This window comes from Diabrotica virgifera, chromosome 5, assembly GCF_917563875.1.
Source record: "Diabrotica virgifera virgifera chromosome 5, PGI_DIABVI_V3a".
Classification (NCBI taxonomy): Eukaryota; Metazoa; Arthropoda; class Insecta; order Coleoptera; family Chrysomelidae; genus Diabrotica; species Diabrotica virgifera.
This window is the reverse complement of record NC_065447.1, coordinates 136,064,472-136,092,139: the sequence shown is the minus strand read 5'-3', so window position 1 is coordinate 136,092,139 and position 27,668 is coordinate 136,064,472. Positions and strand designations below refer to the sequence as shown.

General features: G+C 33.6%; 1 protein-coding gene across 5 annotated transcripts in view; it reads right to left on the bottom strand.

Annotated features, from left to right (window-relative positions):
* Positions 1-27,668, bottom strand: part of LOC114333699 (A disintegrin and metalloproteinase with thrombospondin motifs 16) — a 764,845-nt gene that overhangs the window by 564,898 nt on the left and 172,279 nt on the right. Inside the window, exon 1 of one of the 5 annotated variants that reach the window (XM_050650344.1) lies at positions 599-916. The exons of the other annotated variants lie outside the window; for them this stretch is intronic. The gene's annotated coding sequence lies outside the window, so the exon portion shown is untranslated. Of the gene's footprint in view, positions 1-598; positions 917-27,668 lie in introns of those variants that run through there. 5 annotated transcript variants of the gene reach the window in all.

Genomic DNA, 27,668 nt, shown 5'->3' with positions numbered 1-27,668 from the left:
AAACCTGTATTTGGTGGTATCACGAATATTTGAGTCAAAACAATAATATGTCTATTTGAAAATTTTTACATATTATTTATTTTAATATAATTTAAATTTTCGATTTTCGGAAAAATAGTATGTATACCTTGTAGGAAAAGCCACATTCCCGGACTCTCTCTTGCCTTGTCTCGGCTTGCGCCTCGACGGCAATCTTTAACATCGTCCGGAAATGTTAAGCTTATCCTACTAGGTACACAATGTACTATTTACTATTCTTCCGTTTTCCTATTTATTACACATTTTTATGGTGTGAATAAGGAAAAAAATAGATAATAAACTCTACTTTAAAGGATACTCATTTAAAACTGCGCTAAATAAAATAAAAATATGCCATTTGAAGAAACTTGTAATTATTAGAATCTCTTATTAAAATATCTAACTGTAATATAATAGCAATAATCAAAATACGGTAAAACAACATTCAAAGTTTCCCTTTCACTAGCAAGTTTTACTTTCGAATGAGTTCTATAAGCGCATATTTCATTAGATTGCAAAATAATTTTAAACAAAAAATGAGAAAAAATGATACGCATGTTTTAGAGATAATATCTATTACCTGTAGTTAAAGTCGAGTCTCCAGTGAAATAAATCAATATACGAAAAAATATCACAGTTCACTAGCACCCAAAAATCCGCAAGAATCGACACACTCGTAATTAAGACACAAACATTTTTCGAAAAAATTAATTTCACTATACTGAATATTGTCTTAGTTATCGTTTAGAGCGAGAACCGTATTAGATAACAGTCAAAAGTAACATTTAGAAAGTGGAAAGAATAGATTCGCGGACTGTCTATGCGGTGGTCATGTCTCTTTATCAGAAATGAATGAAAATTTGACGGTAGTGCCTCGGAGTACCACCGTATGCCAACTTTGGTATTTATTTTAGCATTGCCCGGAGTTATGCGCGCGCAAGTTTTACTTACGATTCTTATAGAGAGGGAAAGTATTGGTGAAAGGAAGTAAAGGACATAACGTTGCGGCTAGCGTGTTCGCAGCTAAGACTTATGATGCGGTGCCATGCTCTACTCGCGTCGCGCACCTACAAAATCGAAAGCGATCGGATAGACTTGTCTATAAGCAAAGGTATTTTTACAAATCTCATAAGTTTATATCTTATACAAATACACTATAATACTTTTACAAATAATTATATTAATATCATTATACGCCAGTCAATGGGAGCAAGAATAGGATCTTCTTCTTCACATGCCATATCAGATTTATCCGACGTTGGCGATCACCAAGAATGGCAGGAATAGGATATTACCTCCTAATTCTATCCTACTGCATGGATTTTAATGAAATTTTGGGAATAGCCTCTACTTATCTCCTAATTCAAAGTCTACCCTATGCCGATGTGCGCTTTTATCTTGGGGTGGTTCCCACCCTTTCTCGGGGGTAAAATTGTTTGCTTAAAATATTCACGGAAATGGCTATAGAACCTAATTCTAAGCAAAACCTGTTGTATAATTTTTTTTGAAAACTCAACATTTTTTGAGTTATTCGTGGTTGAAAATTGGCCATTTTCATTTAAACAAAACACCTTTTCTAAATGGAAAATATGTAAGCCACAATTTAACTAAACAAAATTATTGTATTAACGTTTCGACTTCCAAATCGGATGTCGTTGTCAAAATACAAAATAATTAATGAATAATTATTAAAAAATTAATTATTTCCCATTTAGAATAGTTGATTACAAAAATGCCACAAGGAAATAGCTTCAGAATAACAATAACATCTTTTAGAACGGTTTTTGCGGACACTTTAAAAACTATGCATCTAAATACAAAATATTTATAAAACATTTTTAAAGCTTATAAAAAAACAAATAGATTCGCTCCTTTATAAATCTTCTAGTTACAATACAAAAAGAGATGTGGTAGGTGAAAAGAGTTTTTTTTTTGGTGCATGCTCAAATCGGTGTATTCAACTTGAAGTAACAGAGAAACGGTCGATTTTAGGTATATAATGCTACCAATACCTTTTGTAGTGCTTGAAAAGACCTTTAAAATAAGCAATATTCGAGGTCGATTACGTTCAAACTAAGCGAGATATAGTGCAAAAAATTGACTAATGTATTTTAATAAAAATGAGAAGTGTATTTAACACCTCATCCACCAGAATTTAAATACATCGTTTTCCTTCTACAATACTTTTTATTATAGTGTTATTTCTATGTTCAAAAAGTTGGACGTGTTTAAAATGTATAAATCTACGTACTAAATTTACTGAAAAGATCGTCAAATACAGAGATCTGGAAACTCAATTACGAAAACAATGGAGAATCCAAAGTACCCAGACGATACTTATTATTATGTCTACTACTGGAGTCATTCCAAAGAAACTCTTCGAAAACATAAAAAAGCTGGGTCTAGATGAACATTTTTATACGACCATGCAGAAAGCTCGATGGCCAGATGTGTACAAAAAATTTTGGAAGATACTCCAGCATACCAAGTCACCTAGGGCTCGATAACACGGAAATAGTCCCACCAGAGATCAATCCTTTTGATACCGTAGCAGTGCCGCGCCAGCACGTGGGAGCGCCTGTGTGCAAAACATTTAATGGCGCCCAAAATGAACAATTATTTATTGTACCAAATAAAATAACTAAAAATAATTCTTACACATGCAACAGGAAAATAAAGTAAGTTAAAATAATTAAGTAAAAATAAATGTTTGGCATAACAGCATAAAAAACTAAAGATATAGGTAGGAAAACATGAAATACTTAGCTATTTTATAAAAAATTAACTTTTCGCCTCTTCAGTTCGAAAAATTTGTTTATAATATGGTGAATATCAATTTGATTTAATACTGACGACTCTATAGAGATGGTACATATCAACCGCCCTTGACTGATGGTCGATTTCAAATAATTTTTTAAGTTTCAGTTTATAAAAAGATCACTCAGCAGTGGAATCAGATATGGGCAGAGTGAGCAGAATGCGAAGAGCTATTGCTAAATTTGGGTAAACTGCAGTAAATTCGTTTAAAAATATAAATTTTAAAATTTAATAAACATTATTTAATTCTTTTAACAAAGGCTGAAGCTGTATAATTTCTTCAATTAAATCGTCTCCTCCTATATCTAGATGATCATTAAATCACATTATTTTTACAAATTTCTAAAGTTTTAATTGTGAGTGTTCTGTACTGTCGTTTAAATTATATAAAAATTTGAAAGAATCAACAGAAACAATTAATTTTTCCGCAAATCGCCAGGAAATTTTGACATTCCTGTCAAAATTTCTTGAAGAAAAAGTCAGGACTTCCTTACTGTAAGGAAATGTCATTTCCTTACTGTAAGGAAATGATATTTCCGTACAGTTGTTAGTGTTAAATTTATAAGCGTCAAGTTTGACAATTCAACCTCAATACGTTTCCATAGTAACCCAAGTAATTTTATTAGGAATTTCAAAGCACCATTTATTTGGGAATAAAATTATCGCGTTTTTTTTAAATCAATCAATATCTGTCGAATTTTAAACGATTTGCGGAAAAATAGTATGTTTACCTCGTAGGAAAAGCCACATTCCTGGACTCTGTGTTGCTAAGTCTCGGCTTGCGCCTCGACTTAGCAATCTTCACAGTCGTCCAGGAATGTTAAGCTTTTCCTACCCGGTAAACAATGTACTATTTTTCGAATTCTGAGAAAACTAATAAGAATTTTTAAAAAATTTTAATGCAGAATGAAAGGTTACATTATTATCGAGTGCAGAAAGTCCCTTAGAATAACCAAAAAGTTTAAGATATTTGAAATTAAAAATCACACTAATTTTTTTCCCCTGTAACCTAATAAAATAAACATAATACAAGTTTTCAGGGACTTTCGACCCTCGGTAATAATGCAATCTTTCATTCTAGGTTTAAATTTTTCAAAAACACCTATTAGTTTTCTCAGAATTTGAAAATAAAATAAATGGATTTAAAACACATTGGCGCGACATTTTGCGCCTACATACTTAACTCTTGTAAAGCATTTAATGTAGGCTGCATATTCATTGTTTTTGATTGTAAAACTTTGCTAACGAAGTTAACTTTCATCAGAACTTCATACCATAACTATACCTATGTGGACTGAGCATATGAATGTAAATGTTAATAATTTATCTCCTAAATATCTGGGGGACATGAAAGGAGCCTCCACGTAGATTGTGATCACTTGTGAATACAATCGGGCGTCCCCTGGAAACGAGTAATGTCGGCTAATCCTTTCAACACCGGTGCACCAACAACACAGATGCAATCAAAATCAAAACGGTCTTTATCAAGGCCATTTTTGATGACGACCTCAATTAATATTGAAGGACTATCAGCAGATAAAGAAGACCTATTGTCTAATATGTGCAGAGAACATGGTGTCGATGTTTTACTGGTTCAAGAAACCCATAGAGGTACTGCAAGCCGCAGACCAAGGATTCGGGGTATGAAGCTCATACTGGAGAGACCACACGACCAATATGGTAGCGCAGTCTTCGTCAGACCAGATATCGACGTAGCATCCACATCTCTAACAGATCAAAATGACATCGAGATCCTCACAGTGGAGATAAACTCCTGTACAGTAACGTCAATCTACAAACCACCAAACGCTGACTTTGCTTTTGAGGAACCAAATAACTTTCAATCACAGCAAATCAAATTCGTACTGGGTGACTTCAACTGTCACAGTGTCGCGTGGGGTTACAACGAAACAGATTCCAATGGCGAAGAACTAGAAAAATGGGCTGAAAGCATGAACCTAAAACTAATTCACGATCCAAAGCAGCCTGCGTCGTTCAACAGCGGAAGATGGCGCAGAGGTTACAACCCAGACAATATATTTGTCAGCGACAGAATTGGAGACCAGGTGACAAAAATCGTTGGAAGCGCCCTCCCAAAGACACAGCACAGACCAATAATTTGTCTTTCCAACGCGGCAATCAGATACGAAATTGTTCCTTTCAAGAGAAGGTTCAACTTTACTAAAGCAAAATGGGAAAAATTCTCTGAAACATTGGATCAAAAAGTTTCCCAGCTAGAACCTTGCCCTGATTCATACGATAAATTTGTAGAAATCGTAAAGCAAGTATCACGGAAATTTATCCCTAGAGGTTGTCGAACTGAGTACATAGCGGGGCTCAATGAAGAATCTAAACCCCTACTTAAAAGATACGAACAGCTATATGAAGAAGACCCTTTCTCGGAAGCGACAATACAGGCTGGGGAGGAAATGTTACATGCGATATCCACCAACAGAACGGAAAGGTGGTGCAAGCTGGTCACGAGTCTGGACATGAAACAAAACAGCAGACGTGCCTGGAAGCTGATTCGGAATCTTGGCAACGATCCCGCTGCTCCGGCAGTCAACATGACAGAAGTCACACCCGATCAGATAGCCCATCATCTGCTAATGAACGGTAAGACGACATCAAGAAAGAACAAGGTGAGAGCTCAACGGAATATCGACGAAGAAAGAGATGTTCTAGGTACCTCTTTTTGTCTAGAGGAGATGAGAGGCGCGATCCATCAAATGAAAGATAATAAAGCGGCTGGCCTGGACGACATACGAACAGAGCAAATAAAGAACTTTGGACTAAAAACCGTAGAGTGGCTCGTAAAAATGATGAATTGCTGCATCCGTACATTACAAATCCCCAATATCTGGAGAAAAGCTAGAGTGGTAGCCCTCTTAAAACCAGGGAAGGATCCGGCGGATACAAAGAGTTTTAGACCTGTATCTCTCTTGTGCCACCTTTTCAAGGCCTTTGAAAGAATGATACTGAACCGGATCGCAGAGTATGTGGAGACTAAAATTATTCCAGAACAAGCAGGATTCAGGCCCGGAAAGTGCTGCTGCAGTCAAATTCTTAATCTCACCCAACATATTGAAGATGGTTTTGAACGGAAGGAAATAACAGGAGTAGCGTTCATAGACCTAACTGCCGCCTATGATACAGTTAACCATCAACGGCTACTCGCAAAACTCTACGAAACTACAAAGGATTTCCGACTAACAAGGTTAGTGAAATGTCTCCTCCAGAATAGACGCTTCTACGTAACGCTCCAGTCCAAGAACAGTCGGTGGAGGGACCAAAAAAATGGGCTACCACAGGGAAGTGTCCTCGCGCCGATTCTATACAACATATACACCAACGACCAACCCATACACCAACAAGCAAGGCAATTTATTTACGCTGATGATACAGCGGTGGCAGCTCAGGGAAGAACCTTCAATGAAGTCGAAGTGAAACTGACAGATGCCCTGGGAGACTTAGCTCTATACTATGATAAAAACCATCTGAAACCCAATCCCACAAAAACCCAGGTATGTGCTTTCCACCTGAGAAACAAGCATGCCCGAAGGTCGCTGGAGGTGGAATGGCGTGGTCAGATGCTGGAACACAACAAGACGCCAAAATACCTTGGCGTCCGTCTGGATAGAACTCTGTCTTACCGATACCACTGTCAAGATGTCAAGAAGAAAGTAAGTGCCAGAAATAATATCATCCGCAAGCTAACTAATACAAAATGGGGAGCACAACCACACACTCTCCGCACTTCTGCCTTGGCATTATGTTTTTCGGCCGCGGAGTTTGGAGCACCAGTATGGGCAAACTCTGCTCACGCAAAGAACGTCGACGTGGCTCTAAATGAAACGGTCCGTATAATATCGGGTTGCCTGAAACCGACACCTATCGAAGAGGTATACCCCACAAACCATACATACTCATAGACGTTTCACGTAAATTGTCAAGGTCAAGACAGCAAATTAGTTACCATTCCAATCCAGAGATGTCGCTGTCAGTCAATTTTCTTGTCATATTTAACAACTGACAGTTGACAATTAAATTCATTTGTTATTTACTTTTTATTTTACAGTTTGTGGTTTAATTATTTTATTATAGTGGTGTTACGTTTTTAATTAGATTTAATCACAATATTAATCAATTGTATTAACCATCCGTTTTTATGAGTAGAATTTTTAGTTTACATTGATCGTGTTGTGTTTCTCCACATTTAAAAAAACAATATAATAGATCCTGAAACAGTTTATTCCAATAGACAAGTGTGTCATCAACATTTCTGGCCTATATATTTTTGGAAGTTTGTAAAAGATTATAAGGTAATATTTATCTAAACAATCATCCTACAAGATTCTTTTAAAAATTTTCATTCAACTCATTATTACACATCAGTGCTGTCACGTGACACATGGCAGTAGTGTTTAGCATTTTGAAAACAAATTGGAATATTTGAAGTTTTCAGTAAAATATTGAATAAAACATTGAATTGTCTTTCTGTTGTTTTAATTTCCTGCGAAATTTCATCAAAAATCCCGCAAAATTTATAAGTTGAAATTCCCACGTAACTAAAATTTGTCAATTTAGTTCCCATTCCAATCAAGAGATGGCGTTAATTCGATCCGAAAGATTAACATGGTCGTGAAACGTCTATAAGTATATATGGTCTGTGGTATACCCCATTGCTGGAATTGCTCCACCACCTATCAGGAGGAAGGTCACGTCAGAGGTAGAACGGAAAAAGCAGGAGACCGACCGAAGACACCCCTTATATGACCACCAAACTCAGCCAAGCAGACTAAGATCTCGGAAAAGCTTCCTGAAAACATCAAGATCCATCCCCGAAGCGCCAGAGACGCGCCGAATACACCTATGGCAAGCGTCAGCTACCGCGACACATTTTCCTCCCTCGGAGGAAATGGCTGCTGGACACAATTTACCCTAATCGACTTGGAAAGCGCTAAACAGACTAAGAACCGGTGTTTCACGTTGTGCCAGTAACCTGAAAAAATGGGGATACCAGGAGGACGATACCTGCGACTGTGGCGCGGTTCAGACCAGCCGGCATCTACTATCATGCACAGAGATGAGAGAGACCTGCACAGAACAAGACTTAATTATAGCAAGTAACAGGGCCATCTATGTGGCCAACCATTGGAAATACAGAATTTAAAGTTGTTGGTGTTCCGGACACGGAAAGTAAGTAAGTCCTAAATATCTAGCTTGATATTTTGAATTAAGATCAAGTTTATCCGAATGTGTTATATCTCATAAAGCATCATACATTTCTATCAAATTTTTGTGCAATGGCTTTAAAGCATAAATTCTTCTGGACCGGTGGCTGCATGTCTTTACAGGATTTTCCTTGTTTATGCAGATTGTATAAATCAATATCAAATTTACCTAGGTACTTTTAAGTTGAGATATGCAGTGGCGGTTCTAGACCAAAAAAACTGGGGGCAAGGGAACACAACCGGTGAATAAACAAGATAACGTGCATTTTTAACGAAGATTATAGTACAAAAGTCCTGTAAAAATTGGGGGGCGGCTGCCCCCCCTTGCCCCAGGCTAGAACCGCTACTGAAGATATGCAAGGTCGTTAAATGGGTAAGTGTTGTTTTGACTTGCGTTAAATTTTTGTAACAACTCTAGTGGCGCCTCTTAATTACTGTCGCCTGTGTGCGCCGCACACATTGCATACGTGGACGGCGCGGCCCTGTACCGTAGGTATCTGGGATGAGTTGATTTTTCCGTTAGAGTGAGTGAGAGTCATATGGCTCAATTTAGATAATATGTATATACAACATACAGTGTGGCTAAGTAAGTTGCAACCATCTGGAACTATTTTCATTATTAATTTTACGAAAAAAAGTTGTTTAACAATAAAACACCGAAATCTTCTGTTTTAATATTTACACAAAATTTATTTTAAACTAATGTAACTACATCTGTTTCTACTTATTGTATAGTGGAGTCACTGAAGGTTTTCACCTCCGATTTCCTTGAACCTCCATCGACTTTCATGAAAATTGGTAGGTAGTTAGAGGATACCTCAAGCAAAAAAGGTGACATGATGCAAACTTGCGCTTTTACCTTGGGGGTGAAAGCCACCCCTTCTCGGGGGTGAAAATTATTTTATCAAAAATAATACCATAAATCGATATAAGGACAAATCCAAACAAAGTGTGTTATATAAAGTTATTAATATAGATCAATGCTTTTTGAGTTATTGAGGATCAAATATTTTATTTTTTCGTAAAAAAATGCATGCTTTTAAGCTGTCACGTATAACTCAAAAACTATAAGCTTTTACAAAAAAGTTATTATTACCAAAATTGAAGATAATAAAAAATTGAATACACTCCTCACTTAAAGAAGTAAAATAATGTTAAGTCAAAGTGAGTCATGGGTAATTGAATGTAAATTTTTTTCGACGAGTACTCAAATCTAAGTATTCAAGCTTAAATAACGGGAAAACGATGCATTTTATAAAATTAAGGTGTTTAAAAGATTAGATTTAACGTCGTTTAATTGTTCTTGGAATTATTTTCAAATGGGTTTTAGGTAAACTTGATATCCTAAAAATTAACTGAGTTATTAAAAAAAACAATAACATTTTTTTGAAAAAATTTTAAAAGATAAATAGTTTTGAAAAATTCTTGGGGGATAAATTCTAATGCTATCAAGTTGTTGTACTACTGTCTAAGTACCTACTTTGACAAATGTTTAATAAGTTTATGTTATAAAATGCATCATTTTCCCGTTATTTAAACTTGAATACGTAGATTTGGGTACTCGCCGAAAAAAATATACATTCAATTACCTATAACTCACTTTTAGTTAACACTAAAAGGGTTTTTTAGTAACGAGGTTATTTCATATTTTATTAGCTTCAATTTTGGTAATAATATCTTTTTTGTAAAAACTTATAGTTTTTGAGTTATTTATGAAAAATCGGTTAAAAACATGCATTTTTCTCACGAAAAATTAAAATCTTTGATCTTTAATAACTCAAAAAATTTTGATTTATTTTAATACCGATATATAACAAATTTTGCTTAGAATTTGTCCCTCTATCGAATTATGGGATTAGTTTTAATAAAATAATTTTCACCCTCGAGGAGGGGTGGCACCCACCGCCAGGGTAAAAGCGCAAGTTGGCACCATGTCACCTTTGTTCCTTGAGCCCAAGAAGCAGGCAGTTCTTATAAAAATGTCCCAAGTCGGCGCAAAAATTAAAACTGCCCGATATAAAATAAACCAGCTCATGGGATATTAATTATTACTATCAAATAATTTTACATCTCAATGAAAAAAAATATATTTATAGAATAACTTTATTAAATAGATATATATTTTACAAAAACATATTCAAGTTATTGTATTTGGCCATATTCAAGATTTGTCTTTCTAATAGGTTTTATGATTCTGGATCATGATTATGATTATTGTTTATACTAGTTGTGATTCGATTCTTATTTTTTCCAATTGTTTTGATGAAAACTTTGCAATTATCCTTTACATATCTCCACTTTGTTTCACCTGAAGCTAATTTTCGTATTTGTTCTTTAAATTTATATTGTTCACACACTAATTAATAACAATTTTCCTCTTTCACTAAACATTTCACTTATCATCATATCATCATATATCATACATCTCCAAGTGGAGCAAAGGGCACCTTGCGGTGTTTCAAGTAGCATGAGGAATGATGGTGAGGTTGCTAGTCCCACGCATCATCTGTTAAGTTCCGTCCAATTTTGTTTACTAGTTTTCTCCATTCTCTTCTGTTTTTTGCATCGTTCCATGTTAAATTATTTTCTTTGAGTTCTTTCTCTATTGTTCTTTTCCACGTATAAGATGGTCTACCCATTCTTCTTTTGCCTTGAGCATTGTAGAGCTGTCTAGCAATATTTTTTACTGGTTTCAGTAAACATTTCACTTATAATGGGCTTTAAAGATGTCATTATACTCTACTAGCTGACCCGGTGAACTTCGTTGCACCTTAGTGCGTCATAATTAAATAATCTGTCATAATTGTGATTCTAGATCAGCTCTTGAACGAAATTGCTAGAAATCAATTACTCAAAATCAACTGCTCGAAAATGAATTGCTAGATATGAAAATTGATCGAAATGCAATTTGCTCGGTTAAAAAAAATTATATTTCCAAATATTTTTTCACAATAATGCAAAATTTGTTGGTATGATCGAATGAAATTCGATAGTTTTAAGGCATTCCAGAAGCCGCTACAGATAAAATGTTTTAACAACTCATTAATCATTCAGAATTAGTCGACGGTTATAAAAGTTAAAATAATTAAGACGATAACTGGACGATAACGATTTAATGGGTGAAATTTAAATTTTTTTCTACTTTAATGACAAAAAAGCAAACTCATTAGCAGAACCCAATTAAACATTATTTTGCACATCATATTTGAAAAAATATTTGGTTGAAAAATCTCATTTTTGCTGGAAAAAATATATTAATTTGTCTGGACTAAATTACAGTTCTGTTTATCTTAAAAGGGATATGTTACTATCAACATTCACACAGTGTTGCCAAACTGGATTTTGTTATTTTGAGTGTAAATTTTCCCACTGATCTCCGAGGGTACAATACATAAAAAAGATACATAATATTATGACAAATTATGTGATATTCCACGTATACAGTACGTAAATCGTTCAGCTGGACATAGGGAACATACAATATATAGATTTAGATAGATACATAAATACATACATTGTATTATATTGAGATAATTGAGGCAACTGAGCTTTCTCGATGACAATATGGTTGTTAGCATTAAGGGGCATTAACCTCAAAATTGACAAATCATTTTGACTGACACAAATAAACGTCAAAATATGAGAATGTAGTAGGTAGCTAAATATTTTTGGCCTAAGAAAATGGAAAAACTGTTTAGTTTTTAAAGTAAAATAAAGGGTCTAGCCGGATAAGATGATGAAAAGTGCCCCCAACTCGATTCGAATTCGATATAGGTCACCGTTTAGCATATATAGTGAAACTAACTTTCTGAAATTTTTAGCCCCCTAGGTGGTCATGTGACCCACCTAGAGCCTAATTAGGGTTTTTAGGTTTTTATTTTTTATCTCAGTCGCATCGAGAACTAGCGAAAAACTTTAAATAAAAAAGTTGTAAGCTTTAAAAAGTTCTGTCCGAAAAAAATTTCGTTTTTAATTTTTGGCGGGAAATTTAAATTTGAGAACGATTTCAAAATTTTAAATGATTATAAAAAAAATAACTAAGACATTCGTTTTTACGAAAAAAATGTATAACGTGTATCTTTGCATAATGTTTCACAGTGAATTTTTTCAAATTTTTAAAATTGGTGAAACGCACCTTTATAAATAAAAAACCGCATTTTTTCGGTTTTTTTTTTCGTTTTTTATACAATTTTATACATATTTTTCAAAAAAGGTAACACCGTCACTGGATTAGGTAAAAAACTGAAAAATAATTGGGGTTTGCCTAATAAAAATTTTTTGTAACGCCATCCATTTTCAAGATACAGGGCGTTGAAGAAAATAAAATTTTACATATTTTTTTATTTTACCAAAACTACTGGCAACATTGTAATAAAATTTGGCGAGTTTTAAGAGGTAGTTGTTGTGCATTTTTTGACATACAATTAAGAATAATATTTATCATTGGCGCGATTAGAGGTAATGGTCTGAACTTTTTAAAGAAAAAAGATAGTCCGCCACTGCCATATTTCAAATTAACAATCGTTTTTGTATTCCTCGTTCAATTTGTGACAAAAAATCTATCTTCCTATTTTTCCATACGAGGTGCCCTTTTGCTGCAAAAAATAAAATATCTTAACGCTTCCAAAGCAATCGAATTAGTTTTTATAATGGATGTACGAGTTTATGTAGATGTAGAAACTACTAATATAATATTAGTAGTATTTTATTTCATAGAAGTTCGAATAACGGTTAAGACGTTTTAGTTTTTGAATAAAAATGGCGCGTCGTATGAAAAAATAGGAAGATCGATTTTTTGTCACAAATTGAATGAGGAATTCAAAAACGATTGTTAATTTGAAATATGTCAGTGGCGTACTATCTTTTTTCTTTAAAAAGTTCAGACCATTACCCCTATGCGCGCCAATGATAAATATAAGATTTTTAATTGTATGTCAAAAAATACACAGCAACTACCTCTTACAACTCGCCAAATTTTATTACAATGTTGCTAGTAGTTTCGGCAAAATCGTAAAGAATGTGTAAAATTTTGTTTTCTTCAACGCCTTGTATCTTGAAAATGGATGGCGTTACAAAAAATTTTTATTAAGCAAACCCCAATTATTTTTTAGTTTTTTACTTACTCCAGTGACGGTGTTACCTTTTTTGAAAAATATGTATAAAACTGTATCAAAAAACGAAAAAAAAAAACCGAAAAAATGCGGTTTTTTATTTTTAAAGGTGCGTTTCACCAAATATAAAAATTTAAAAAAATTCAGGATGAAACATTATGCAAAAATACACGTTATATATTTTTTTCGTAAAAACGAATGTCTTAGTTATTTTTTTATACTCATTTAAAATTTTGAAATCGTTCTAATATTTAAATTTCCCGCCAAAAATTAAAAACAAATTTTTTTCGGACAGAACTTTTTAAAGCTTACAACTTTTTTATTTAAAGTTTTTCGCTAGTTTTCGATGCGGCTGAGATAAAAAATAACAACATAAAAACCCTAATTAGGCTCTAGGTGGGTCACGTGACCACCTAGGGGGCTAAAAATTTCAGAAAGTTAGTTTCACTATATATGCTAAACGGTGGCCTATATGGAATTCGAATCGAGTTGGGGGCACTTTTCATCATCTTACCCGGCTAGGCCCTTTTATTATTTTAATTCTATCTTCAGGCCACCAGCATTGTTGTGGAAGATCAACTAGGCCCACTAACAGTATCAGCTATATACTGTCCGCCAAAGCACAATAACAAAACGGAACAGTTTGACAATTTCTTTAAAACATTAGGAAATAGATTTATAGCAGGAGGAGATTTTAATTCTAAGCATACTACCTGGGGATCCAGAATTATTACCACAAAAGGCAGAGAACTTCTTAAAGCTATAAATGCGACCAATGCAAATTACCTCACCACAAGGGAACCAACTTACTGGCCTACCGACAATTCAAAAATACCTGATCTACTCGACTTCTACATTGTTAAAGGAATTAATGTTAAATTGGCAAAAGTAGAATCTTGTTACGATCTACCCTCTGACCACTCTAGCGTAATCGCGACATGGTATGTACAAATAACAAACAGTACTAAACAACCATCACTATACAGTAACAAAACAGACTGGAGCATTTTCAAGACTAAACTAGATGAACTAATTGACATAAACATCCCATTGAAAACAGAAAGTGACATCTACGCAGCAGTAGAAAATCTTCAAAAATCTATACAAGAAGCTGCTTAGTATGCTACCCCTGACTGCTACCAAACAGAATTGAAAGATAATTGCCCAACTGTAGTGAAGGAAATGATTGCTAGAAAGAGAAAAATAAAGGAGGAGTGGCGAAGAAAAAGAACACCTGAGAACAAGACGAAATTAAATAAAATCACCAAGGAAATTAAACTACAATTGCATAATATCAAAAATAACAAAATACAAGAATATCTTATAGGTTTATCAGCAAACGCAGACAGTGAATATTCCCTTTGGAAGGCCACGAGAAAAATCAAACACCCGAAACAACAAATACCACCAATACGAACCAAGAGGGAAACTGGTGTAGAAATAATACATAGACTGGTAAAACACATCAGAAGTGATCTAGAAAATAAAAGGTATTGTTCTGCTGCACTCCTGGACATTGGTCAGGCCTTCGACAAGATATGGCATGCTGGTATGCTCTTTAAACTAAAGAAAAACCTTCCTCATCCTTTTTATCAAATCCTAAAAAGCTATATTTCCAACCGACATTTCCTAGTCAAGCAGGATAATGAATATACAAGCCTAAGACCAATAAAAGCCGGAGTACCACAAGGAAGTGTCTTGGGACCGATATTGTACTTGCTCTACACTGCTGACCTACCCACAAGTAACAAAACAACGTGTGCAACTTTTGCTGATGACACTGCTGTACTAGCCTCTCACCATGATCCAAATACAGCATCCAGAACCCTTCAGAAAGACCTGAATAATATACAAATATGGCTTAAAAATGGAAGATAAAGGCGAATGAGAGTAAATCCATCCATGTAACCTTCACGATGAGAAGAAAAACATGTCCATCTGTAACACTAAATGAAACGCAACTCCCACAAACCGATACTGTCAAGTACCTAGGAATCCATCTTGATAGGAGATTAACTTGGCAAAAACACATTTTTACAAAAAGAAAACAACTAGGAATAAAATTTCGAGAAATGTACTGGATCATCGGTCGTAAATCTCAACTATCACTTGAAAACAAACTGCTGATATATAAAACTATATTAAAACCAGTGTGGACTATGGTATCCAACTTTGGGGGACAGCCAGTCAAACTAACCTAGAAATATTGCAGAGATTCCAGAACAAAGTCCTTAGAACAATGCTGAATGCCCCTTGGTACGTGCCAAACTATGTGATAGAGCAAGACCTCAATGTGCCATCCATAAAAACAATAATAACGGAATATTACAAAAAATATTCCAAGAGACTAGAATCTCATCCAAACGAGTTAGCCAGCAACCTCACTGATGACCACAATGATGTACGATGCCTGAAGAGATTCAAAGTAGTGGACCTAGCAAGAAAATTCGAATAATATGTGGTAACTAAACTTATTTTAATTTGTTTTAATTTAATTTATTTAAAGAGGGTGATCACTGGATCTCCCTCTACAGGTCAAATTTTCAATTTTTGTCAAATAATTTACCTATTGTTCTTAGTTGAGGACAGATTGTAAATATTACAATATTAAAAAAAAATGTAATTCATACCTTAACCTTTAACTACACGCGCTGGCGTATTTTTGTACGCCACATATAAGAATTCTATTACAAATGTATTTAAAAATTTAATTTTTGTTTTTGTTTATTTATTTAACCTATCACTGGAATGTGCTTTACACTGGATTTAGTTTCGTTATAATCTGCGTTCTAGAAAGATCGTAATTTACAGTTTATTATTTGTTGTTTCTTGTGGTGGATAACATAAGCCACAATTATAGTAATACAATTAGTAATATAAGTACATATAGTCCGTTCTTTAACGGTAAAATATTGCAAAATCTCTAAATTTTAAACAACCGCTTGGATTGACATGAAATTTGGCATACACATAGCTAACAAGTCAAAGAAAAAAGAGATATTGTGCCGATATGTGCTTTTGCTCTGGGGGTGGTTTTCACCCCCTCTTGTGGGTGAAAAAATATTCGTCCAAAGAAAGTCAGGAAATGGATAAACTGGCTAATTTTAAGTAACTTTTGTTCTATAGAGTTTTTTCACTAAGTCAATTCTTTTCGAGTTATTTGGCAGTGAATATGTTCATTTTTTCAACAAAATAACCACGCTTTTAGACGGTTTTTCGCAAATAACTCAAATAGTAAGTATTTTATCGAAAAAACATTCTTATCAAAAAATTTAAAAAAATGGTGTATATATCACGTGTCTACACCTAGTAGAAGCAGAGTTATAGCTAATGAAAAATAGGTTCATATTCGTCAAATTCCAAATGGAATACTTTAACGTGAAATAACCAAAAATGAAGCACATTTCGGGGAAAACTCATTACAACTTATTTAAAGTGTTTAAAAAAAAGCTTCATTTTTGTTTTATAAAAAAAATTTCTAGGATAAAAATTAAACAAGTTACGCTCAAAATAAAGTTAGTCCCTTTTGGTTTTGGTAAAAAAATCGAGAAAATCACCCCCTAATTAGTATCTTAAATGAACTTAATCTTTACGACTTCAAAAGTTTTTGACTCGTGTATATATTGTTTATATGATCTGTAAGTTTCATCTGTTTAAAGTCCTTATTATTGAAAGGGCTGTAGTTAAAACGGGTTGAACGAGTCACTGATCACGAATGTGTGCAAATTTAGAAACACCAAATCTTAATCAATTTTTGTCTAACAGAAAAACAAAAAAATACATGATATTCAGAAAAGCAAATATGACTTTTTTGTTTTTGGAGAATTTTGGTATCTTTAACAATTTTTAAGTTATGTTGAAAAATAGGTTTTTTTTTTAATTTAAAATTTTTAAATTTTTTTTTTTAATTTTTAAAAATTTTACTCTGAAACCAAATTTTTTCAAAAATAAGCACTTTGAATCGATGAAACTTACAGATCATATAAACACAACATAAGTAAAATAATTTGTGAAGCGGTAACGGTTCATTTCATTTAAGTTGCTAATTAGGGGCTCGAATTTCCGATTTTTTTTTTGCAAAAACAAAAGGGACCAACTTTATTTTGAGCGTAACTTGCTTAAATTTAATGCTAGAAACTTTTTGTAAATACAGAAATAAAGCTTTTTTAAACACTTTAAAAAAGTTATAATGGATTTTCCCCAAAAAGTGCTTAATTTTTTGGATATTTCACGTCGAAATATTCTATTTGAAATTTGGTGAATATGAATCTATTTTTCATTGGCTATAACTCTGGTTTTACGAGATCCAGAGACCTAACTCGTACACCATTTTTTTTTAGTTTTTTATAAGCTATATTTTTGTTAAGAATGTTTTTTCGACAAAATACTTACTTTTTGAGTTATTTGCAAAAAAACCGTCTAAAAATGTGGTTATTTTGTTGAAAAATGAACTTATTCACTCGCAAATAACTCGAAAAGGGTTGGCTTGGCGAAAAAGATCTATAGAACAAAAGTTACTTAAAATTAGTCAGTTTACCCATTTCCGGACTTATTTTGGACATATATTTTTTCACCCCCAGAAAGGGAGTGAAACTCACCCCCAGGGCAAAAGCACACATCGGCACAATATCACTTTTTTTCTTTGACATGTAAGCTATACGTATGCCAAATTTCATGTCAATCCAACCGGTTCTTTAAAATTTAGAGCAAAAACCGTGAAAGAATGGACTAATATTTCAAATGTTTTTTAGTCATTATGGCACAAAATATATTTTTCTTTATAAACAATACCTTTTCTCAGGTAAAAAATATTTTAAAAAAATTTTTATTAGCAATTTTATTTATCATGGAATCAGATTCCAGTTATATATTCCAATTTGCTTACTGAGAAGGAACTCCAAGTATTCGCTGACGCCGAGTAAGATTTAAAACAAACAAATAAGTGTAATTTAAAAAAAAAATAAATAAACAAATCCGTTTTTTTTAAGTGTATTTTCTTGTGGTGTATAAAGTACGCCACGCGTGTAGCTAAGTTATATTTTGATGCGCGGGTAGTTAAAGCTTAAAAATCTAAATATTAATTAATTATGACAATAACAAAAAAATAATATCAATCATTTAATACATGCAATAGTGTACATGATATTTTTCGTTAGTTAATCTAATAAACATAAATACACTGGATGGTTTGCCCAGGCGAAAACAAGATTTTTTGAAAATTGCGTAAAATTTAAAAATTCATATTTTATCCAATTTGAGTCCAACAGTTAATCTGTTGCACTTTTCTTTTATGAAATTTCCCGTTAGTTCTTCTTCTGTGCTCAGAATTTTTCTACGGCTTACGGTTCGCTATTTCGGAAACAGACTGTGCTAGCGAAGAAAAAATAGCAGCGTTTTGTTCGGAATTCAGCAGAGAGTCTACCTGTCAAATTTCATAAAAATCGGTCAATTCGTTTCGGAGGAGCATGGCAACAAAATGTAAAATATTTAAATGGCTATTAAAAAATAACGGTTAAAGATAAAAAAGTGAAAATTTAAGATTTTATGTATCTTTTGCTTCTACATTATACAAAATTAAGAAAAAACGGTTTGTCAAAAAATTAAAAAATATATCAGGGGGGGGCAAGCCCACTTATGACGTACGGGCATGAAATCAGAGTTATGCCTATTCCCAGTCCGGTAGAATACACCTGTAAAATTTCATAAAAATCAGTTGAACCGTTCTCGAGTTATAAATGGTGTAACTAACATAACTCGACTTTCTTTTATACATATAGATGTAAAATATTTAAATGGCTATTAAAAAATAACGGTTGAAGATAAAAAAGTGAAAATTTAGGATTGTATGTATCTTTTGCTTCTACATCATACAAAATTAAGAAAAAACGGTTTGTCAACAAATTAAAATAATATATCAGGGGGCAAGCCCCCTTATGACGTACGGGCATGAAATCAGAGTTATGCCTATTCCCAGTCCGGTAGAATACACGTATAAAATTTCATAAAAATCTGTTGAGCCGTTCTCAAGTTATAAATGGTGTAACTAACATAACTCGACTTTCTTTTATATATATTTATAGATTTTGTCTGAATACTGAAATAGTAGTTAATTGAAAGATAAATTGATTCCGCTACGAGGTGTCGAGCAAGTAACATCGGTCTGTATTTTGTCGTGCTTTGTAAAACATAGTGCAAAAACAGTGTACTTTCAACTAGAAATACATAATTGTTTTTGACTACATGAGCAGTGGCGTAACAGATACCCAAACAGTCAATATGTCTCAAACATCTAACCAGGCTTTATCCTATGTATCAGTAGCGAAATCGATTCCCCGGCCAACATTTCCAACCAAGAGAAACTGTTCCTTAAATTCACAAAGACCCAAAATTTCTGTACAATATTGAAGGAAGGGGTATTCAGGTTAGAATGTTTTTCTATCTAATAAGAAATTTTCCCCAATCTATAATTACAACATAAAATTATTATTATACCTACTAATACCTACCTGTTAATCTTCGAGTCGACCTGGGGGGTTTTTTAAATGTACCTGGGGTATCAAAAAGGACTGATGGATTATAGTGAGCCGAGATTGGCATACCCCAGTTAAACACGTTAAAGAGTAAAACTGTCTATTTTCTTTGTTATTAATAATATCAGAGAAATTGAAAAAATAAAAAATTTAAAAAATATGATTCTACAACATTATATCGACATGTAGTCAAGTTTGTGCCTTTTCGTCCCTACAAGGTGTCTCAAACTTTTGTTTCGGTTGAAACACATGTTAAACTACAAAACCATCTATTTTCTTTGTTTCTAAAGATATCAGGGACATTCAAAAAACAAAATGTTCACAAAACATAAGACTACCATATTATTCTGACGTATACTCACATTTGTACCTCCGTACAGGGTGTCTCAAACTTAACATAAGAAAAACATTTATTTTCTTTTACCCGGTATAAGTACAAAAAAGAAGTTTGAGTAAACCTTTGCACAACGGTGTAAATACTAAAGAATAATCTAAAATAAAAAAAAAGTTAGCGAATTCCGTTAATCTTTTCACGAAAAAATCAACTATGAAAACAGGCACAATTTTCTATATCCCTAATTTTTGACGAGGCGTTTATTTCACCATATCGAAAATTAATATTATCAAAAGTTGTTTGGAATTAAAAACTGTTTTAATTGCATCCTTTAATTAGCATCATGTAATTAGCATTCTTCTAGATAAAAAGAAATTAACTTTAGAAAAAAAGTTATCTGAATTAGCACAAACAAATTAATATTTGTGTGTACGTCCTTTTAATCCATTCCCTCACGGTAAAATATTGCAAAACCTCCGGATTTTAAAGAACCGCTTGGATTGACATGAAATTTGACATACGTATAGCGAACATGTCAAAGAAAAAAAAATGATATTGTTCTGATGTACGCTTTTGCCCTAGACGTGAGTACTACCCCTTCTCGGGGGTGAAAAAATATACGTTCAAAATAAGTCCGCAAATGTACTGACTAAACAATAGAGTTTTTTCACTAAGTCAATGCTTTTCGAGTTATTTACGAGTGAATATGTTCATTTTTCAACAAAAAAAAAACATCTTTTTGGACGGTTTTTCGCAAATAACTGATAAAGTAAGTATTTTATCGACAAATATATCCTTAGTAAAAATATAGCATATACAAAGTAAAAAAAAATGGTTTATGTATAAAGTCTCTAGATCAAGTAGAGGCAGAGTTGAAGCTAATGAAAAGTAGGATATGATTCGTCAAATTCCAAATCCAATATTTCAACTTGAAACAACCAACAAATTAAGTACCTTTAGGGGAAAACTATCACAACTTTTTAAAAAAAGCTTATTTTTTTTAATTTCTAGCGACAAAAATAAGCAAGTTATGCTCCAAATAAAGTTTATCCTTTTTTTTTTGGTAAAAAGATCAAACATCATAAACATCATAAACATCACCCCTGATTAGCATCCTAACGGCCGTTTTCACAAAGTCAAGTTAAGAGATAACCAGAGGTCACCCTCATATATTATAATGGGGGAACCTCTGATTATCTCTTAACCACAAGTTAACTTTACTTTGTAAAACCGGCCGTAAATGAAATTAATCGTTACCACTTCACAAGTTATTTGCATACTTACTTATGTATTATTTATATGATCTCTAAGTTTCATCGGTTCAATGTCACTATTTCTTAAAGGGCTGTAGTTGAGGATAAGAACTAATATTAACTCGACGGGTTTATTAAAACGAAGTTTATTCCCCAAAAATAGCCGTAATAACAAATATCTTTGTATAATTTATAAGAATAAAAAACTGCTAATGCCGTAAAAATGAGTGGCGCATACAATATTCCAGCTACAAAAGAGCTGATATGAATATTACGTGGCGCGAAAATGTATTTCCATTTTGATGGAAAATAAAATTATAGTTTTATTTTGAAAAATTTTTTCCATAATATTTGCTAAATTTGAAGTAAAACACGCCACAAAAGACCCTCAAAATGAAAACTGTATCAAAGTTACTCAAAGTTAAAACTAGAATTTTATTTTCCATCAAACTGAAATAGTTATTTTTCTACAACCACTATTCAAAGTGCACTTTTCTGCACGGTTTTATGTTAGCAAACTTGATATTTTCTCACAGTATAAGATATTTGACATTAGTGTGCAGAAAAGTGACGTTTCTGTGCCGCAAAGTGACGTTTCTGTGCCGCAAAGTTCTTTTCTGCACAGTTGACTACCTCATTCTGAGTAACGTTATATTCTGTTTACATCCGTGGACTACCACATTCTGAGTAACGTTATATTCTGTTTACATCCGTGGTTAAACTTTAGACAAATATATAACCTATAAGACAATTATTATATTTAACTATAGCATAGAAACTAAATTATGGATGTTACAACTGTTTTATTTTACAATTTTATTCTTATTAAACATTTTATAATTATCAAATAACCAATAAGGATTTAGCAACCTGTGCAAGAGACGTCGAATGAAGTAGGTTTTGTGTAAATCCGTGACTGCATAAATATAATGTCAATAATGTGTAATAATTGTTTAAATTTAAACAAATTAAGGCAGTGCATTAATTTTTTAACTGATTTCTGTGCAATTTATTTAGGTATAAGGAATTTAAATTGATTAGTAGGCATTAATTAAATACAGTTTAAAATTTATCACATAGGTACCTATTATAATTAATCGTCGTTTGGAAATTGTGATTTTTATTTTTAGGAAAAACTGTGCTTGTAGAAAAAGTATAGTGTGAAACACGTGCAGAAAGGTAATTTCTCACTCGTTTGAATTGCGGCACTCGCTTGCGCTCGTACCGCAACTTTTCAAACTCGTGAGAAATTAGTACCTTTCTGCACTTGTTGCACAATATACTATTTCCTAACTAGTGCGGAAAGTGATACTTTCACGCACGAGACTGCCGTTGACCCGAACGACGCGATAGCGGTGTTCGGGCAAGCAGTCGAGTGCGAGGAAGACACTTTCCGCATGAGTTAGGAACAATATTTTTTCTAGGGCCGTACGTTTGGAAAAAAGGCCACAAAAAATAGATTAATAAAAAGGAAAGAAACAGATAGTAAAAAGAGAAAAATCAAAGAAGCTGCTCGAATTATGCTAAACGAAACCAATTGTGTCGCAAATTCCTCGGTGGAATGCAGTAGGATGTGGATACCCATACTGAAAGAGGAAGTCAATAGAAAGAAAATACCACAATTAGTAAGTCAATAGTCGAGTTAGTACATATTTTATATTTTAGTATTACTTATATATCCATGTATTATTGATATTATTTATAATTTAAACAAAATTATAGTAAAGTCAGAATTTGGTATTAGTTTTGAGAGTACATTAAATGTAAGACCAAATACTTAACGATGTCGGGATAGTATCACGAGGTTTTTCCTGGTTTTCCCTCGTGATTTACTATGAGATCTCTAACGCGAGAATTTTAATGTCACCGTTGCATGTGGTTGTCTTTTAAAGACAGATCACATGCTATGAATTTTTTTGTGACGGATATTCTTGAGTTGGGGTTGATTTCATGTAATCGAATGAACTATCTTTCAGTAAAGTCGTCCCAGGAACGCAACTCATAAATATTGGCAATATCATTTTAAAGTCTTCTACTTTAAAATGTATCTTATGTATCTGAATTGCCGATATAAATGAGTCAAATTAAATAAATTATTAGAAGAATTTTTTTACTAAGCAACAACATTTTTGTTTGTATTAGTAGTATTTTGTATTTTGACAACGGCACCCGATTTGGGCGTCGAAACGTTAATAAAAAATCATTTTTTAATAATATTGTGGCTTATTTCCCATTGTAAAAATTAAAACAAAAAATAGAGTTATATCAATTTTTATTTAGAAGTGAAAATAGACAAATAAATTCTTTGACAAGGTTGTCAACACCAAACTTTCAATATAATGGGTTACCATGACGACGATGTTGGTTTCCATGACGACGATTCAAAACCATTGTAATTGTCTACTGATCTGACTTTTAAATATTATGTCAAAATAACTTTATTTGATGGTCAAAAAAATTCAAATCGAACTGCCAAATTTTCATTATCGGAAGAAAGTTATTATACTTTTTCAGTAATATTAACACTTCTGAAGTTATTTGGAGGTCAGTTTTGGAGTTGTGCAACGTCCATCTAGCAGAGAAAGGAAAAAAAAAGGTAGGTGAAAGGTTAAGTGATTACAGAGTGTATAAACGGAAAATTAAGTACTAATACATCCTAAATTTAAATTATTCTTTCTTTTTAATAAATTATAGATTATTCAATTGAATTTGGAGTACGTAAAAGTAAAAGTTTCTACTAAACAAGGGGTTTAAGGGGGTTTATATTATGGCAGAAACTAGCGGGGGACCTCCCCCGTTAGACAAACTTGAACATCAGATTAAAAAAATATCTAATAATCAAGATAAAAAGATGGAATCTGAAAATTTATCCTCCAGTTGTGATATAAATACCGAAAAATCATTAAGAAAACCTTTACAAAAGGTTTCTGAATATAGTTATAAAGATAAAGGTCCGTATGAAGTGTACATTTCGAGCAATACTAATAGTCTAAGAGCTGGGAGCCGATTTTGTGCGTGATAAGTAATATGGAAAAACTATACGGGGATATGTTGAATTAGTTGTGTACATGACTTTCACCAACGGCCGGAAACCAGAGTTGGGGCCGAGGGTAGTTATAAGGGGTCAAAGTCGCGGATTTTATTATTTTTTTTTTGACGCCCATGATCGAGATAGTGCACCAAAATTTGGGAATAAGTAGGTCATGGCGTAACTAAGTAAAATCTCTAGGGGCGGAACGCTGCGTGGTCGAAAAAGGGGTGGGAGTAGGGGTGAATATAGAAAATATAAAGGGTTTTTTGCGACGTTCGTGATTGAGATAGTGGACCAAAATTTGGTAATAAGTAGATAATGACATTACTAAGTAAAATACCCAGAGCCGGAAACCAGAGTTGGGGATGAGGGTAATTATAAGGGGTCAAAGTCGACGTTTTTATTATTTTTTTTGTGACGCTCATGATCGAGAGAGTGAACCAAAATTTGGGAATAAGTAGGTCATGACGTAACTAAGTAAAATCTCCAGGGGTGGCACGCTGCGTGGCCGACAAAGGGGTGGGGCAGGGGTGAATACAAAAAATATAAGGGGTTTTTTTGCGACGTTCGTGATTGAGAGAGTGCACCAAACTTTGGGAATAAGTAGACCATGACATAACTAAGTAATATCCCCAGAGGCAGAAACCAGAGTGGCGGAAGAGGGTAGTTATATGGGGTAAAAGTCGCGGTTATTATTATTTTTTTGTTGTGGCGCTCATGATGGAGATAGTGCAGCAAAATTTGGAAGTAAGTAGGTTATGACGTAACAAAGTAAAATCTTCAGGGGCGGAACGCTGCTTGGGGTACGAAGGGGTGGTAGGCAGGGGTGAGTCTAAAAATATATGGGGTTTCTTTTGCCGTCCGTGATCGGGATAGTGCACCAAAATTTGGGAATAAGTAGATCATGACATTAATAAGTAAAATCTCCAGGGGCGGAACGCTGCGTGGGGGACAAATATTGTGCCGGGTCACAAAAAAAATAATACACACTGCGAATTTGACCCCTTAAAACTAGCCTCATCCCCAACTCTGGTTTCCGGCTCTGGGGATTTTACTTAGCTAAGTCATGGTCTACTTATTCCCAAATTTTGGTGCACTATCTCAATCTAGCACGTCGCATAAAACCCCTTATATTTTTTATATTCACACCTACCCCCAACCCTTTATCGGCCACGCAGCGTTCCACCCCTGGAGATTGTACTTATTTACCTCATGATCTACTTATTCCCAAATTTTGATGCACTATCTCGATCATGAGCGTCACAAAAAAAAATAATAAAAACGGCGATTTTGACCCCTTATAACTACCCTCAAGCCCAACTCTGGTTTCCGGCTATGAGGATTTTACTTAGTTATGTCATGGTCTACTTATTCCCAAATTTTGGTGCTCTCTCTCAATCACGAACGTCGCAAAAAAACCCCTTATATTTTTTGTATTCACCCCTGCCCCACCCCTTTGTCGGCCACGCAGCGTGCCACCCCTGGAGATTTTACTTAGTTACGTCATGACCTACTTATTCCCAAATTTTGGTTCACTCTCTCGATCATGAGTGTCACAAAAAAAAATAATAAAAACGTCGACTTTGACCCCTTATAATTACCTTCATCCCCAACTCTGGTTTCCGGCTCTGGGGATTTTACTTTGTAATGTCATGATCTACTTATTACCAAATTTTGGTCCACTATCTCAATCACGAACGTCGCAAAAAACCCTTTATATTTTTTATATTCACCCCTACCCCCACCCCTTTGTAGGCCACGCAGCGTTCCGCCCCTAGAGATTTTACTTAGTTACGTCATGACTTACTTATTCCCAAATTTTGGTGCACTATCTCGATCATGGGCGAAATAAAAAAATAATAAAATCCGCGACTTTGACCCCTTATAACTACCCTCGGCCCCAACTCTGGTTTCCGGCCGTTGGTGAAAGTCATGTACACAACTAATTTAACATATCCCCGTATAGTTTTTCCATATTACTTATCACGCACAAAATCCGCTTCTATCTCTCCGACTATAATAAAAATATAGGAAATTATAATTACTTGGCTATTGCACGCGAAATTTTTGATCTTCAATTAAATTCTATTAAAAAAATTAACAAAAAAGGTAAGAATCGAATTAGTGTTGAATTTATAACTAGTTCAGAAGCCAATAAATTTTTAAAGAATGAAGCGGTTATAAAGAAGGGTTTTGACTTGTCTATTCCATATAAAAATGTTACCTGTAAGGGGGTAGTAAGATTTACTGATAAGAGTTTTACAGATGAAATGATTGTCAAATATTGTGAGACGAAAATTGATAATTGTAAAATTATTGAAGCTAGGAGATTAAGTACAAAAAAAAGAACCCTAATAGAATCACTACAACTAATCAAGAAAGTTCATTAGAAAATAATGCGATCACTAATAAAAATATAGAGGCTGAATATATACCTACAGGTACCATAAGTATCACTTTCTCGGGAACTACATTACCGAAAAATGTATATATTTGTGGCATAGAACATAGGGTTCTTCCTTATATATTACCAGTAGTTCAATGTTACAATTGTTTAAATTTTGGTCACGTTAAAAAAATATGTAAAAGTTACAAAAGTAAATGCTTAAATTGCGGTTCTTCAGAACATGAGAGGGGGTCCATAATTTGTTTCACTAAATGTATACATTGTGATAGTAATGAGCATAATAGCACAAACAGGAGCTGTCTAGAGTATAAAAGACAAAAACATATAAGGGAATATATGTCACTAGATAATTTATCATTCTATGAAGCATCAGAATTCTTTCCAAAAATAAATAAAAACCAAGAATTTGTAAAATACAAACAGGATTTTCCTGCATTAAAAAATATTAGATCTGAAGATAATGAGGTAGCTATTAATCAGAGAAGGAGCATACATAACATTGACGAGAGCCGTAAGAAAAGTACATACAGGGAGGCAGTAAGTAATAATAAAAAAAGAAAAAATACAGATATAAAACAAACATATGATAAAAAAATCCTATCAAGAATGTTTAATAAGTCCAAATGGCAGATTATATAATACATCCCAATAATAGGAACAAGTACAAATAATACATATCACGTTTCTGATTCTATAGAAGGATCTAGTAGGGGAATGACTTTTCAGCGACTGGACTCATATCGGATTGATAGGGACCACTCGAATATGTTAGACGGCATAATAAATCTAGCAAGAAAGCTAGAAGATTCTGATAGATCTCATGTTTTAAATTTTATGACCCGGCTAAATAATGTTACAAATTTAAATACTTCAAATAAAATAAATGATGGCGATGACTCAGAATATTAGTAATTGTAAATTATCAATTTTACA